This window comes from Sus scrofa, chromosome 8, assembly GCF_054392235.1.
Source record: "Sus scrofa isolate SSC_HxYL_T2T_F1_AM1 chromosome 8, Sscrofa_HxYL_maternal_Yorkshire_Landrace_v2.0, whole genome shotgun sequence".
NCBI lineage: Eukaryota > Metazoa > Chordata > Mammalia > Artiodactyla > Suidae > Sus > Sus scrofa.
Genome location: NC_139390.1, coordinates 120,019,185 through 120,032,773, shown reverse-complemented (window position 1 = coordinate 120,032,773; position 13,589 = coordinate 120,019,185). Strand labels below are relative to the sequence as shown.

The 13,589-nt window shown below is 42.5% G+C and overlaps 1 long non-coding RNA gene across 4 annotated transcripts in view; it reads left to right on the top strand.

The window, feature by feature from the left end:
• LOC100738196 (uncharacterized) overlaps nt 1-13,589 on the top strand; it is a 282,304-nt gene that overhangs the window by 263,151 nt on the left and 5,564 nt on the right. Inside the window, exons 8-10 of one of the 4 annotated variants that reach the window (XR_014813235.1) lie at nt 551-655; nt 862-1,175; nt 10,203-11,086. This is a non-coding gene — a long non-coding RNA (uncharacterized LOC100738196). Of the gene's footprint in view, nt 1-431; nt 4,272-10,202; nt 11,087-13,589 lie in introns of those variants that run through there. The other 3 variants (XR_014813233.1, XR_014813236.1, XR_014813234.1) reach the window with 3 other exon arrangements.

Below are 13,589 nucleotides of genomic sequence, written 5' to 3'. Positions count from 1 at the left end.
AGGAAGGAATAGCATGTTCCCAGTAGGGAAAAGAAGGAATTATGCCTAAAAGGGAACTTTTGAGGTGATCTTAAAAAAAAAAAAAAGCATATTATAATTGTATGGGGGAAAGGGGAGGGGTGAAATTATACATATGATCTTTGTATTCTTTTCTAAATTTTTCTTAAATGCTCACACGCATTACTTTGTAATTAAGAAAAAAAAGCATCATTTACAAATTAAGATTAAAGTCAACCCTTAATCACCCATTAATGCCACGGGGAGAGGCTGGGTTTTGGTCTCCTGCTCTATTATGTCTTTATATTCCTCACTAGTCTAATGCACTTATTTATTCTTTTCTTTCTCACTCCTTTTCTGTCATTTCCTTTCAAGTCTGTAGCTAATTCAGTTAATATTTACTGAGTATTCATGTGCTCTTCCCTCTTTCCCAGATTCTCTCTGGCTGGACTGGGGCAATAGGACTGTGGACAGAATAACACATGTCATGTCCAGGGTGAGTCACTTAAAAGCCAGAGTGCCTTCCCCTCTCCTTCTCTTTCCCACCCAGCAGCCCTCGAAGCCGTGTGTGGATCAAACACGTTGCGAAGTGACAAGAGCCAGGAGTGCTGAGTTTCGAGGAGGACGTGAGTCCCTGCCAACCGACTTTGGAATTGCTGTGAGTGAGACACAAGCTTTCACTGTGTGAAACCCTGTGACTTGGGGGTTCATCTTTTACCACAGCATTGTCTAGCCTGACCAGATTCATTTGCATAAGAAAATCTCCACTGCCTTCAGAATATAAAGTATATTTCTGTAAACGTTGCAGAAAGCTAGTATCTTGATAAGATATAGAAATTCTTCCACTCTTTCCTCTTACTGCAGTTCTTTCACTCCTTCTCTACCTTAATGGGTTGGAGTTTGTCATCAAGTCAGTCAGTCAACCAGGATGCAGATGTGAGTTTCCTTGTGGAAACAGATGCCAGCAAATATGCGTACCCCACCCAGAAGTACTGCGCCAGGTTAAATCTAACCGAGGTCTTTTAGGTCGTTTCTGCCCACATGAACCCAGGGTCGCTGAGTATTATTCCTTCAGCCCCACCCATGCGAAAAGCCTCTTGGGTGAAGACATGGAATGCAGTTCAGCCCCAGGATATATTCCTGCAAGGAGGAGTGCCATGTACGACAGATCAGAGACGGTAGGTGACATGATTTTGCACTCACGCCTATTCCCTGCCTGCTCCTGTCCCATCCTGTTCTAAACACCAGCATCGCCCTGAAATTCCCTTAAGCAAACTGAGACGCCGTAAGAATCTCTACTGGTATTGATCCCAATGCTGCATAGTTTCTCTCCTGAACACTTTTTACCCATATTTATACACAGGTATGCATATCGGTATGCATGTATATACATAAATGCTTCTTATAATGAGTTTCTTCATCATGAAAGATGAATTAATCACTTCATTGACCTTACTATATAATTTGCTGCAACGTACAGGATTTACCAGACAACACCTACCACCTTATAACATCAGGACTTGCCCTTTGAGTCTATATTAAATGAATGCTTTCTTTGCCTTTAAGCAGTCATAATAAATCATACTGCACAATTAAATAGCTATCACTCTTTAATTAAGGAGTCATCTTCTCCACTTCACCTGATCTTGCCCAGTTTCCAGCATGACCTGGTGCTTAAAGCTCAAGGAGAAAGTAATTCATATTATAAATGTATAACAGGGAAGTTCCCTTGTGTCGCAGCAGGTTAAGGATCCACTGTTGCCACAATAGTGGCGCAGGTGGTTACTGCAGTGCAGTTTTGATCCCTGGCCCACGAACTTTCATGTGCCACGGGTGCAGCCAAAAATAAATAAATAAACGAAAACGTATAACAGACCATTCATGAGCTAATCCTTGAAGATATTTTTCTCCAATCAAAAGTTATTTAGGAATTTCCCTGGAGTTCCCATCGTGGCATGGTGGAAATGAATCTGATTAGTATCACTGAAGATGTAGGTTCGATCCCTGGCCTCACTCAGTGGGTTAAGGATCCGGTGTTTCTGTAAGCTGTGGCATAGGTTGCAGACATGGCTCGGATCTGGCATTGCTATGGCTGTGGGGGTAGGCTGGCAGCTACAGTTCCAATTCAACCCCCAGCCTGGGAACCTCCATATGCCTTAGGTGCAGCCCTAAAAAATAAAAATAAAAAAAAAACTAAGGAATTTCCCATTGTGGCTCAGCAGTAGCAAACCCGACAAGCATCCATGAGGACTCAGGTTTGATCCCTGGCCTTGCTCAGTGGATTAAGGATCTGGCATTGCTCTGGCTGTGGCATAAGCCAACAGCTGTAGCCAGGGAACTTCAATATGCCACAGGTGTGGCCCTAAAAGGAAAAAAATAAAGTTATTTAAATCAAGGGAAAACCCTTTGAAAAACTCTTCCCTCATATACCTAACTGCTGTCACATGGCTATTTCATTTTGTTCACTTCTGGCCATTCGATTTTCCCCTTTAAAGAGCATTAGTTTCTACAGAAACAAGAATGTTTGGGGAAAGCTTAGAAATATCCAGACCACATGTGGTATACAGTAAACTCCTGCAATGTTTTGAAATGTATCTCCTGGTTTAGTTAATTGAAGAATTGGAATTATAGAAGGTCACTGTTGCTATATCTCAGATATGAGTTTATTTGACAGATTATATGCTCATATTTGGGCCTGTCCCTAGCTTATTTTATATGATTCTGATAAAGTATTTCCTGAGAGCTAAAACCTTTCCTTAAATTTTGCTGCATTGCTTGATTATTTTGAAAAATGGCAGCTGAATTAAAGGAATTGTTTACTCCTAGAGCAAAATGCAGCTTTTGGTACCCTGGCCTCACCTACATTTGCTTTATTAGCCTCAAAACATTTTTTGAAATGAGGTTGACTTGCTACTTACTGCGCTAAGGAGGCACCTCAAAACATTTTTTTTTAAAGATCCTCTGAGATTGGCTCTAAGGAAATTCAAATCAGGGCCTGTCACAGGTGAGTGACAAGAATATAGATGAGAAAACACAGAGATGTTTTCACCAACTGTCTCTCTCTATGGCTGCTGAACAGAATGAAATTGATACGCCTCATCCAATCTTTAGTGAAATAGAAGTTCCATGAAGACATGGATCTGGCATGTCTCTGGGTCTTGAGTGAACGCCCTCGGCTATGTTGAAGCAGAGGATCTTGTGTTTTTCTAAATAGTAATTTATGTGCAATCTGCCTTTATTGTTGTTTGCTAAGCAAGGTTATAATTTATTCACTCATCAAATATTTACCAATGTTTGCTATGTATCAGGAATTGTTGTAGGTGTTGATAATACAGCAACGAGTAAAAGAGATTAAAGTCCTCAACCCTATTAGCTCACAGTAGGACTTCTATATTCCCAGATAAAATAAGTAAAATAAAATATATTTTATTGCTATGGATGGAAATAAAGAAGGGAAGGTATTAGAGAATGTTCGAGGGGAGGCCATAAGTTCAGATAGGCTGGCTAGGGTACTTATCTTTACTATGGAACATCCTTCAGGTTAAAAGGTTGCCAGGATTTGTATCCAGAAAACCCTATAGTCATATTCAACTGAGTTTCACCAAATCTACCACCAAAACACTTCATATAAATTGATGACTTCCTCTAGTTTTGATTTTTCTAACTTTTCTAGTTTTAATTCTTACAGAAGTATGGAAAAAAACAAAGATATTTCCAGTCTTATTAAAGTTTCAAAGTGGTATAGCTGATCAGTCACTCAGGAATTTTACAAATATTTTTTGAGTACCTACTCTGTGGCAAACATTACAATATATTGATGAGAATACTTTTAGTTGCATATTAAAAAAACAAAAAACAAAAAACGTGACTCAGAGTTTGCTGGTGGCTCAGTGGATTAAGGATCCAGCATTGTCACTGCCGTGGCTGAGGTCACTGCTATGACACAAGATCAATCCCTGGACTCAGAACTTCCGAATGCCAGCAAAATAAAAGATAAAAATGGAGTTCCCGTTGTGGCTCAGCGGTTAACAAACCCAACTAGCATCTCTGAGGACACAGGTTCAATCCCTGGCCTCGCTCAGTGGGTTAAGGATCTGGCATTGCTGTGAGCTGTGGTGTAGGTCGCAGATGCAGCTCGGATCCTGCGTTGCTGTGGCTCTGGTGTAGGCCAGAAGCTACAGCTCCGAATGGACCCCTAGCCTGGGACCTTCCATATGCTGTGAGTGTGACCCTAAAAAAAAAAGTGACTCAAAATAGCTTAAAAATAAAAGAAATGTTTTGGCTCATGTAACTGAAAAGTGCAGACGTAGGGCTCGGTTCTGGCTAGGCTTGATCCAGTAGCTCAGCAATGTTAACCAAGGAACATGTTTTCTTACCATCTGTTTTTCTGCTCTGCTTTCTGCATCATCACCTACTTGTCCCAAGATGGTTGCTAGCAGCTCCCAGACAGGGTTTCATTACTCCCAGCAAAATTCTGAGAGTCACTGTGATTGGGCCAACTTGGGTCCAATGTCCACTTTTGAGCCAATATTGTAACCAGAGGAAGGAATACAGTGACTGGCTTAGCCTCGGTCATGTGTGTCAACCCTGAAACCACAGTGGTAGTCAGCCTCTCTGGAACTACATGATCTATGAATGGAAATGGATTCTCTTGAGAAGGAAGAATTTGGGAAAGAATTAGTGAACACACCAAAAAGAGAGTGTCCACTACATCTCAATTCAGGATTTGAAGATGAGTGAAACTGGCATAGTTGCTGCCTTCAAATAATTTTTCCTAATTGTTCCTAAATCTTTCCAAACCATTTATTCATATTGCCCTTTTCATTCTTCTTATTCATTTTTGAACCCAATAGAAATATAGCTTGAGATGAGTAATAAATATTTAATAAATACATAAATGAGAACATATGCGTGTGGTGGGTCTTCCTGTCCAGAATCTAGAATACACATGCAGCTAGCTCCATGTGACCTGGTTCTCTGAAGCTTACACTATGTGGATGTAAGAAAGCAATGGACCATCCTCAGGGAAATGCAACTCAAAACCACAGTGAGACTATCATCTCACACCCGATAGAATGGCTGTTATCAAAACGTCAAGAAATAGCAAGCACTGACCAGGATGCGAAAGAAGAGAACACTTGTGCTCTGTTGGTGGCCATGTAAATTGGTGCAGCCACTATGGAAAACAGTACAGAGATTTCTCAAAAAATGGAAAAAAGAACTGCCCTACAAACCAGCAATTTCATTTCTGGGTATTTATCCAAAGAAAACAAAAATACTAACTTGAAAAGATATATGTACCCCCATGTTCATTGAAGCATTACTTACAATGGCCGAGATATGGAAACAATTAAGGGTCCATTGATGGGTGAATGGGTAAACACACTGTGGGTGTATGTATACACACACACACACACACACACACACACACACATTTGGTATATATACACAATGGAATATTGTTCAGCCATTAAAAAGAAGAATGAAACCTTGCCATTTGTGACAAAATAAGTGGACCTCAAAAGCATTATGCCAAGTGAAATAAGTCCGAGAAAGACAAATACTGTATGATCTCACCTATACGTGGAATCTAAACGAAACAAAACCAAGCTCATAGATACAAGAGAACAAATTGGTGGTTACCAGAGGCAGGAAGCAGGAGTCAACAGGTAAAATGTGCAGGGATAAAATAATTATGACCTGGGAATATAGTGTACAGCTTAGGGACTATAGATAGTAATACTTTATTGCATATTTCAAAATTGCTAGAAGAGTACATCTTAAAATTTCTCATTACAAGGAAAAAACGTTTGTAGCTGTGTAAGGTGATAGATGTTAGCTGGACTTACTATGGTGATCATTTTACAGTGTTTACAAGTATCAAATCATTATGTTGTACACCTGAGACTAATGGTATCTGCTTGTATATAATACGTTATCATAGCTCAATTCAAAATAAATTAAAAAACAAACAAAAAGCAATGCCACCTTTAAGAGGCCACCTCTTCCCATCTTGGGCGAAAGAAGGAAGACCCTTCTCTGGCTGGGAGCGTTTCACTAGGAGTTGACTCTAGAAGCTACATAGGAGTTTCTACTGGAGTCCTTAACACTTTTTGTTTAGAAAAACAGCACTCAAGGCTGGCCCATGAACCACATCAGACCAGGAACAACTGAGAATTCTCTGTTCTGTATAGACTTAAGTGAGCTGCATTGGCATTGCAGAGAAAGTCTGATCCCCAGGGGTTGTGGTCTAACAGGAGCTGAGAAAACTCAGAAGAGTGATGGAATTGGGGGGTGGTGACAGGCCAGAAACCAGCCAACAATGACCTGCCATCACTTAAGGCAGAAAGGATAGAGAAACTGCAGGAGACGGCTGCTGACAGTGAAACTGGAGACATCAGGCAGGGCCCAAGGAGAGTCCCAGACCAGTACAAGAGGCTGGGTTTGTGACATCTCCCCATTGCTAGGTGCAATGACATGGCCCTCAATGGCCGCACAGCAAATGTAGAGGGAGAAACTTCAATTGCTCAAACCATTAGTTTTACTGTTATTTACGGAATGGACCTCAAAACCCACAATTGCTTGCTCAAGCTAAAAAAAAAAAAAAAAAAAAAATTACCTCCTGCCACTCCATAAATAATCACCACCCATGTGAAACTAAACAGGAAATGAAAGGGCTTGGTTCATCCCTGGAGAGACGCCATGGATGAGCATTGTCAGAGCTGCCGTTACAACATGGATCACTGACTTGTGGCCAGGTGCCCTGGTTGGTTACCATGCCCTGGGGGACAGAAAATAAGGTACAGTACCTGACTGCGAACTGACTTTTAGCACTTAACGAGCTGAATGGAATCCACGTGGGAGGTAAACCATTGTCTCTGAGCAACTTGCAGCGCCCCTTCTGATGTCAGCTTTAGTTCTGCATCATGTTTTCAAAGCTGAATATTGTTTTAGCGTGGATTTGGTGGGATCTGTTCCCACTAAATCATGGGCCAAATTTTCCTCCTACAGGTACATGCTTTGACTTTGATATGTCAGGGAACACATTTGTCTTGTGTGAAACACTGTGTGAATTTGACAAGCTCTTCTTCCTTCCTAGCTCCCCCCGCCCCGCGCGCCTTTTATTTTTTTTTAGGGCTGCACCCGTGGCATATGGAAGTTTCCAGGCTAGGGGCTGAATCAGAGCTACAGCTGCCGGCCTCCGCCACAGCCACAGCAACATGAGATCCAAGCCACATCTGTGACGCACACCACAGCTCACAGCAACGCCAGATCCTTAACCCACTGAGCAAGACCAGGGATTGAACCCTCATCCTCGTGGATACTAGTCGGGTTCATTACTGCTGAACCACAATGGGAACTCTCCTAGCTCCCTTCCAAATACTGATAGCAGTTGCCAGGGACCGAGTGTTTTCTATGTGTCAGTTCCTGTGCTGAGCTTTTGGTGTGGAGTGTTGTATTTTATTCTTACTACATCTCTAATAACCGGGAACTCTGATCCTTATTTTTCAAATGAGGGAACTAAGTTTGAGAGTTTAAGTGACTTGTCCAATGTCATGTCCCTAAGAAATATCTGCCTTGAAATCTTTGTAAATTAAAATCTACAAATTTGGGAGCATGGAATACTTCCCAAAAGGCTGCCTACATAGAGTCATTGTTTCTTTATTCCTCCCCTAACTCCTGGAGTTGGGTTTTTTGTTTTTTTTTTCCCCTGAGTTGGGTAGGAGCCGTGTTGACTCACCTCCACTGCCAGTACATCACTTATGGGTGTTATCAGTACCCTCAAATTGCCCCATCTGGACTCTGGGCCCAGATAACCACTGCATAAGCAGCCAGCTGTGCTGTTTGCCAGATGCACTCTTGATTGCTACTCTGTTTGGAATCAGTCAGTATAATACTTGGCTGATGACTCTGACCCAGAACTTTGAGTGCCTTTGCTAATTAAGCTCTTGGCAGAGTATTCCAACTGCCCACCCATGGAATTCCTGGCTCCTAGAAATAATTTAGAATGTCTAGAAAGTGCAAGTCCCACTATGGATAGTGCCATGCATTGTGTTAAAAACGCTCATCCGTGGAACATTAATATCCATGAACTTGGTGTTCCTGTTGTGGTTCAGGGGTAACAAACCAGACTAGTATCCATGAGGATGCAGGTTCAGTCCCTGGCCTTGCTCAGTAGATTAAGGATCCGGCATTGCTGTGAGCTGTGGTGTAGGCTGCAGACACAGCTCAGATCCCACGTTGCTGTGGCTGTCGTGTAGGCTGGCGGCTACAGCTCTGATTCGACCCCTAGCCTGGGAACCTCTATATGCCTCAGGTGCAGCCTTAAAAAGACCAAAAAAAAAAAAAAAAAAAAATCCATGAACTTTGCTCAAGCTCTCTTTCATTCATTACATACTGAGGGGTGGTAGGCACTGAGACCAGGCTCTACTTCTTATTGTCCAAGTAAATTTAATGTAACATTTATAATGATGAATGAACATCAATTAGACTACACATTTCCATGAAATTTTACCAGGTAAATTACTGTGTGAAGTCAGGAGAATACAGTCACTATATGCAGCTAAATGGGGCAAAATAATAGAAAACAGTAAGGAAAGTTCCCATTTTATATTTATTTTTTTGTCTTTTTTAGGGCTGCACCCTTGGCATATGGAGGTTCCCAGGCTAGGGGTCTAATCGGAGCTGTAGCTGCTGGCCTACACCACAGCCACAGCAACTCAGGATCCAAGCCATGTCTGCAACCTACACCACAGCTCATGGCAACACCGGATCCTTAACCCACTGATCGAGGCCCACGGATTGAACCCGAAACCTCCTGGCTCCTAGTCGGATTCGTTTTCACTGCATCCCAATGGGAATGCCAAAGTTCTCATTTTAAAAGTGTTTATATGCATATGTGAATAGGAAAAAAATAACTGGAAGTATCTGGAATACTGATTTTTATGTGCTTCTCTACACCATTTGTCTAAAGTATTGTGTTTATATTAAACACTGCATTTACAATTTGGGGTAAAAACAGGCCTCTAAGTTTGTAATTTAAAAATACTAATTCTTCAGCTTCTGGATATTATCTTTTAAATTTATGGTTTGTCACATGTGAGTTCTACTCCTTTTTTTTTTTTTTTTTTTTTTTTTTGGCCACTCCTATGGCATGATCGAACCTGAGCCACAGCAGTGACAACATCTGATCCTTAACCCTCTGAGCCACCAGGGAGCTCAGAGGTTTTCAATTCTGAAGAGTAAAAAAAACCCAAAGAATAAACCAAGAGCTTCTTTCAATGTGTTGGAACAGTTCTTGAAACAGATTAACGCTCAAGAAGATGAGCCAGGAAATTTGGCTTCTGGCCACATGACTGGGAGATCCAACATCCCCCTCTGCCACAGACCACTAAGTCCAGAAACATACAGCCCTGGACTGACCAGGAGCTGAGGGGTATAGCAGGGCTGGGTTCAAGGATGGATCCAGGCTGCGCTTTGAATGTAAGAAGTATATGTAAGCTTTAGTGGTCAGATCACATACACAGAGGATAAAACTCTTTAGATTGCTTCAGATTGAATACCAGACCAGTAAGAAAGCTTCAAAATGGTTTCTTGTGAAGATTTTCAGCATTGTATACAGTAGCTCAGTATTTTTTGGGAAAAGCTAGAAGCCACAGAAATCTTTTAGAATTATAATATGTATACTTTATAATTCACTTTTAATTTCATATCAATACATTATTAGTCTATTCAATAATTTTTTTTTCTTTTTTGGCTGTCCCATGGCATATGGAGTTCCTGGACCAGGGGTCAGATCCTACACCACAGCTGACCCACTGTGCCAGGAATCAAACCTGCATCCTGGCACTGCAGAGACACCACAGATCCCGTTGTGCTACAGTGAGAACTCCAACAAATATTTTATAAATACATACCACGCGCCAGGCTCTGTGCAAAGCAGGAAACCAAAGAGAGAAGGTACCTGCTCTCATGGGACTTATAGTTAAGACCTGCACTGATCAATAAATATGTTAGTTACTAGATGCATGGCAACTGATCCAATTTGAAATGTCCCATAGGTGTAAAATGTATACTGGATTCTAAACACTTGGTATGAAAAAAACTTTTTTTTATATTGATGACATGTTGAAATGATAATAAACTGGGTATATCAGGAAAATAACATATATTAAAATTAACTTCATCTGTTTCTCTTTTTTAAGGTGAAGACTAGAAAATGTTTGCTTACATATTCAACTTATGTTATATTTCCATTGGACAACACTGGTCTAAGCAGCGGTTCTCCAAACTCCTGTGCTCATAATTATGCGAGAAGCTTTAAAAATGCAGATTCCCAGGCTCCACTCCCCAGAGATTCTTATTCTCTCTGCGCTGGGACTCTGGTGCTGCTATTTATTTTTAAAGCTCCCAAGTGAAACCACGTGCAGCTGTTCCAGGGGCTGCAGGAGACACACAGTCTTCCACAGGCGCTGCCCCAGCCATCTGGGTGATAACCACCCAGCCACCCTCTGTGGGCCATCTGCCCGGTTCGGGGTGGTTTTAAAATATGTCCATGAATTGATACTCCTCTCTTCAAGAGGTAGAGCTTCATTTCCCTCTTCTGTGAGAACAAGATTTAATGACTGGCTGCTAACAAGTAGCATGTGGCAGAAGTGACCTGAACCTAGGTTATGAAAGATATTGTGGCTTCCCACTCCCTCTCCTCTCTGTCCCCATCTTCCACTCTTGTTACTTATCCTGGAAAAAGCCAGCTGCCATGCCATGTGGGCACTCAGCCAGCCCTGCAGAGATGTCCACAAGGTGAAGGGCAAAGGCCTTTTGCCGATAGCAAGGAGAAACGCACCAGGTGGGAGTTCCCTGGAGGTGCGGTGGGTTAGGGATCTGGTGACACTGCTGTGGTGTGGGCTTGATCCCTGCCCAGAACTTCTGCATGCTGTAGGCACAGAAAGAGAGAGAAGAAAGATTAAAAAAGGAACTTACCAGGTATGTGATGAACCACCTTGGAAGGATCATTTAACCCCAGTCAAACCTTCGGATGACTGCAGCCCCTACTGACCTCTGGACTGTGCGATGTCTCAGGAAAAAGGTGAGCCAGAATGACCCACTAAGTTATTCCCAAATTTCTGACCCACACAGGCTGAATGAGATAACAAACGTTTCCTGTTTTAAGTTATTAAGTTTTACGGTAATTTTTTTTTTTTTTTTTTTTGGTCTTTTTAAGTCTGCACCCATGGCATATGGAAGTTCCCAAGCTAGGGGCTGAATCAGAGCTGCAGCTTCTGGCCACAGCCACAGCCACAGCAACTCAGGATCCGAGCTACACCTGTGACCTATACAATAGCTCACAGCAATGCCATATCCTTAACTCACTGGGCATGGCCAGGGATTGAACCCCCCTCTACATGGATACTAGCTGGATTTGTTACTACTGAGCCACAATGGGAACTCCCAGTTTTAGGGTACTTTTAATGCAGCAATAAATACCTAACATGCTGTGACACTGGGCCTCCCTGCTCCTCACCTCACTAGGGCATCTACCAATCAGCAGCTCACAACTATTTATGAGAGTGCTGCAAGGCTCTCCCTTTCAAGGTGAGAGTTCAGTGGCCACAGACAACCTTGCTTGAGCACCCAAAGAGGCACCTCGGTGCTGGCATCAGTGATCAAACAGCCCTGCTGCCTGGGAGCTGCACACCAACCTGTGGCTTTGATGCCTTGCAGGTGGTTATACACTATGGCACTTGGTGAAAATATGCCAGGATAATTTTCTGTGTCCTTTGACCTTTGCTAGGAACATGATATCTGGTATGTCTCTGCCCTCCTCCCAACCTGTTTGCACTTTCCTTCGTCTCCTTTGGAAAATAAAATTCAGGAGTTCCCTGGTGGCCTAGCAGTTAAGGATCCAGTGTTGTCACTGCTGTGGCTTGGGTCACTGCTATGTCATGGGTTTGATCCCTGCCTAGGAACTTCTGCAATCAGCAGGCAAGGCAAAAAAAAAAAAAAAAAAAAAAATTCACCTTTGAAAACAGGGCTGGTTAGAAACACACACACACACACACACACACACACATCATGCCCATTTCTCCTCCTGACTGCAGTCTCCTCTCCCCCAGCCCTTTCTCACTCCCGCCTAGGTCCTCAGACCCTCAGCTCTGCTTACCTGGGATGATGGTGTTCCCCCTGCCTGTGGTTTTACATACGTCTCCATCCCCCTCGGCCTCCCCCAGATCATCCCACCATCCACATCTCCTGCATTTTCTGGCACAGACAGTCCTCTGGAGGACAGAGCACAAGGCACCCTTCTACACAGGCTTTACTCTCTGGAGGGAGCAATCAGGAAAGTGTCTTGGTCAACTGTCGAAAGAACTACTGTAGATTTGTGGTCTCGGTCAAGAAATTCTGCTCTCGTTGGTTTGGCAATAACAACAACAGTCAAGTAATAATGCTTAACTTCCTTTTTTGACACCATTATATTTATGTTAATTTCCTTCAACTTGAAGTTCTTTAAGATTTATAAGGTAAGAAGTTAGTTTCCGCTCACTGGATCCCCCAAGTTGCCCTAAAATGAACACCTAATATCAGCATTAATCAAATGCCGCCTGCTTTTTTGCAGTGCAAACGTAGAAACAAAGATGACTTTATTCCTAAACTTTTTTTCCCTCCATGATTTTGCCTGGCTTGAAATCAGACTCATGTTCTATAAAGAAGCGATTAAGTACAAACTTGTGTTTTAACAGGATATAGTTAAGGCAGCCAGGAGCATTCTCACTGCATTAAGTTGAAAGGTCTTAAACAAAAGGAAAAATTGATTTCTTGTATTGACATATGTGCTGCTATTGTTACAAGGAGCTATCCATGGAAGTGCATGATATTTTAGCTTTGTGTAAATGTGCAAGTTCCAACACAAGGGTGTCTGACTCCAATCGCCTTACGTCTGAGTATTCCACTTTGCTCACAAAAGTGAATTCACATTTCTTCCCCTGAAAACATACACTTTTTAAATGTTCTTCTGCCTGCCACCTCCCTCCTGCTGTCTTCTACGCCAAACAGATAATCAGAGTATTTTTAAAAGTGCCTTGTTATTGACACAATAACTAGAAGCCCACTACCTTGCATTTTGCGCTACTAGGCTTCACTCCTTATAATAGCAGACAAAGGAGAAGTCTAGTAATGATATTTACTCACCCAGGCTTGTGTTTGTCTAATGTTTAAAAGGGGTTTTGTTATCATTAGACATTCCTGAACAATCGCTCTCTCTCGGAACATCAAGCACGCGGAACGAGAGGCGAGGGTCGGGATGGGGGAAGGGTCGAAAAATCAAGGCTTCCAGGTCCAGTCCTCCCTGCTAGTTCAGTGCCATCTAGTGGGGAATTCCGATGCGACTTAGGGATGAGAAAGCTCAGCGTGGTCCCAGATGAAAGGAACAAGACCTAATATCCATACTCACACATGACACGCAATCACTGGTCATCCTGTGTGGACTGTACCCATTTTCTTTTCTTTTGACAGCCGCACCTGCTGCACATGTAAGTTCCCTGGCTAGGGGTCAAATCGGAGCTGCAGCTGCCAGCCTAACAGCACAGCCACAG